The 3788-nt window shown below is 45.3% G+C and overlaps 1 non-coding gene across 1 annotated transcript; it reads left to right on the top strand.

Annotated features, from left to right (window-relative positions):
* Positions 1–318: 318 nt before the first annotated feature.
* On the top strand, positions 319–391 carry TRNAE-CUC (transfer RNA glutamic acid (anticodon CUC)). Its single transcript has one exon. It is a non-coding gene; the product is annotated as a tRNA-Glu (tRNA).
* The last annotated feature ends 3397 nt before the right edge of the window (positions 392–3788 follow it).

The following is a 3788-nucleotide window of genomic DNA, read 5'->3' as shown; positions in this document are numbered from 1 at the left end:
GCTGGGGCTGGCCATAAACGCATCCTAACTCTGGAGAGGCAGGGCGGGGTTTGACAACAGAACTGGGGGAACAAAAGGCCCTGAGTGAATATGGGGGTAACTGGGAGGCAGTCCACCAACTTCCTCGCTATTCCGACTTCCTGGCTGGAGAGAACAGCCCGGCTGTGTCTGGGGTTCCGTGAATTTACGCCCTCACCCCAAGGGGCACCCCCTTGCTCTGCCTCGACCCCAAACCACAAATCACCTCCAGGTTCGGGTGAATCTTTCCTCCTCCTCCCTGGACCCTGCAGAATCAAACAGACAGGCGTTCCTGGGAATTCCCTGGTGGTCCAGTGGTTAGGACTCTGCACTCTCACTGCCGAGGGCCCGGGTTCGATCCCTGGTCGGGGAAGTAAAATCCCACAAGCCACACGGCGCAGCCCAAAAAAAAAAAAAAAAAAAAAAAAAAGCAGAAAGGCGTTCCTGGACCTGGACCGGGCACGCCCTTCACCTGAACTGGGCCTAGGCCTGGCCACTCCTCACAGGGGCTACCCTGATACACATCCCCTTTCTTGGTTCTTTGCTCTGTTCCTCTCCAAACGCCGGGCCAGGCACCGAGAGACCAGATGAATATTCCTCGATGGGGGATCCGCTGGCTGTAGGGTGTAAACATATCCAGCTTCCTGGATGTTGCCAGATGCCTGCAGTTGGTACCCTAAGAGACATTCTACCAGCCGTGCTTGGGACCTATAGAAGTTTCTGGGCAGCTGTGAGCATGGATGCTGCCCAAATCAGCTAATACAACAGCAATCATGTGACCCAAGGGCTTCCTTACAGTCTTAAGAGGTAGACTCAGGCGGAAAGGAAGTCGTCCTCTGCACAGCAGTGACAACGTAAGGAACTCATTAGCCGGAGGTCATGGGGGTTGACCACATAAATAGGCCCAAGAAAGATTAAGATACAGTCACGAATGATAGATGAGCTACGGGTCATTAGGAAGATCTGAGCTCATCTTTAATCCTTCTTTGTTTTCCCCCAGAATACATTTTCATTAAAAAAAAAATAGATATGCCAATCTCAAAATATGACCATTATTGCTGTTTTGTTCAATTTTCTTCCAGTCTTTATCTCTGTAAAGGCTCGTTTGCATAATTGAAGCTGTACTATACAAACAACTTTTAACTTGCCTTATAATCCAACATTATATCATAAATACCTCTACAAGGTGTTTAAAACTCTTTGCAACCATTTTTTAGATGTATGCAAAATAGCTCAGGGGTATTCATTCAGGTTATTTCCAAACATACTGTGATGAATAACTTTGTACACAGAATTTTTTTTTTGGTGCATTTAGAGTTGTTTCTTTTGGTCACATTGTTTATACATGAAGTGTTTTTCTTTTGGTCAGATTTACTCACGTGGACTACTGGTTAAATGATATAAACATCAGAAAAGGTATGGATGTCTTTTATGGTTCTTAATACATATTACCAAATTGCTTTTGAAAATAGTTGTACCAAATTATACATCTACCAGCATCATATGAATTTCCTTGACTTTACCAGCATTGCTTATTTTATTTTATTTTGATGTTTTTGTTAACTTGATAGGCAATGAAAGGTATCTCGTTATTTTAATTTTCATTTCTTTAATCACCAGTAAGGTGGAACATTCTCCCACGTGTATGTCCCCTAACTCCTTTTTCTCTGTTGTGAATTATCTATCTCTCACTTGCCCATTGGGAGTTGATTTTCATAATTTGTAGGAGTTCTTCGTGTAAGAAAAACATCAAGCCTCGGTAGCATTTCCGTAGCCTAAGTGTTGATGTCATTGCTCCACAACAGCCCGTGTGCCCCTAAAAGTGTGGTGAATGCCACTGCCTGCACCACTGGCCAACCAAGGAGAGAGCGCCTCAGATTCACCCTTTATGACTGGGGTCATGTTTATTTTACTTCTCACTACGATTTATTATAATAAGTGAGTCTGTGTTTTTACTAACAGCCCATTTCCTCCTTCTTCCCTAAAGGAAAACACAGATAATTGGCATATCTGGTGCTGGAGAGAAGTGTGCATCAGAGCGAGTGTGCCCCGAAGACCCTCCGCAGCCTCATTAATCAAACCCAAATGAAGTGTGCCAGCCCCCAGACTTGGCCTCTCCTGACAGACAGAATCAGGTTACAGGGACTGCAAGGGCAGCCTCCCAACAGGGCAGTCCGAGTAGAGGGGAGGCCTGTCCCCGTCTTGCCAGAGGAGCTGGTAAGGGTGACGAGAGGTGTGTGGATATGGGATGCTCAACCGCCTCCACTTTGCCACCGACAAGTCACACTTTGGAAAGCACTCTCACACACAACTACCTTGTAAGTTAGGAATCCTCTGATCCATTCTGTGGGCAGGGAAGCTGGGTGTCAGAAGCTGGAGTGCTTTGCCCACCATCTCAGAACCAGAGATATGCCTGCAGGGGACCTGACCAGCTCTGATTTGTGTGTGTGTGTGTGTTTTTAGCATCTTTATCGGAGAATAATTGCTAGCTCTGATGTTTCCAGTTGCTGTGATGTTCCAGTCGCTCAGGTCTTCCTGCAGGAGAGAGAACTCTGTATCCAGGGCCTGAGAAGAGCCCACAGTTCTGGACGCATCAACACGTAAACTTGCATCTTGTGGTTTAACATCAAAGGAAGACACCAGTGCCGCAGTAGTCAAGCCCTCTAGTGTCCTGGGTGAAATTTCTCCTTTCTAGTCCAACAGAGTCACCCATTTTGGCTAGAATGAGGCAAAGTAACTAAGAAATCCCGGCAGTCGGTCTGGTTGCAAATAAACTTCATCCATTCATCCGTGCAGCAAATGATGATTTTTAAATGATGCATCTTAGGACTTCCCTGGCGGTCCCGTGGTTAATACTCCACACTTCCAATGCAGGGGGCACAGGTTCAATCCCCGGTCCGGGAAGTTCTGCAGCCCGTGTGGTGGGGCCCCCCAAAAAATTTTTTTTTTATCTTAAACGATGCATCTTAAATTAACCTACAGTAACATTGACTTTTTTGGTGTATAGTTCTATGAATTTTTACGCGTGTATAGATTTGTGTGAGCACCACGACCATCAGGATATAAAACCATTCCATCATCCCCCCCAAACTCCATCATAGTGTTCCTTTACAGTCACGCCCCACCCCCAGCCCCTGGCAACCACTGATCGGTTCTGTCGTTATAATTTTGTCTTTTCCAGAATGTCATATAAATGGGCATTGTCAACATCATTGTCATACCATTGTCAGTGTCCTACCATTCAGACTGGCTTCCTCCACTTTGTAAAATGTCTTTGAGATCCATCTGTCTGCTCGTATCAATAGCCCATTTCTTATTATTGCTGACAGCACTCCGTCGTACGGATGTTCCGTCCATTCAACCATTCAAGGACTTGCTTCCAGTTTTTGGTGATTATGAATAAAGCTGTTATAAACGTTCGTACAGGCTTTTGTATAAACATAAGTTTTCATTTCTTTAGGGTAAATACCCGACAGTGGGATTGCTAGCTCATATGATGTGTGCTTAACTTTACAAGAAAAAGTGCCAAACTGTTTTCCAGAGTGTTTTCTCCACCATTTTGCATTCCCGCTAGCGATACAGAACAAGCTATAGTTCCGCAGCCTCATCAGCACTTGGTATTGTCAATATTTATCTTAGCCATTCCAACAGGGATGTAGTGGTATCCATCGTGGTTTTAATTTGCATTTCCCTGATGGCTGATGACGGTGAGTATCTCTCCTGTGCTCATTTGCCACCTGTATGTTCTCTCTGGTGAAGAGTCCAGGTCT

Source organism: Eschrichtius robustus, chromosome 8 (assembly GCF_028021215.1).
Source record: "Eschrichtius robustus isolate mEscRob2 chromosome 8, mEscRob2.pri, whole genome shotgun sequence".
Taxonomy (NCBI): Eukaryota; Metazoa; Chordata; class Mammalia; order Artiodactyla; family Eschrichtiidae; genus Eschrichtius; species Eschrichtius robustus.
Note: the sequence above shows the minus strand (reverse complement) of the source record. Positions and strands in the feature narration are given on the sequence as shown.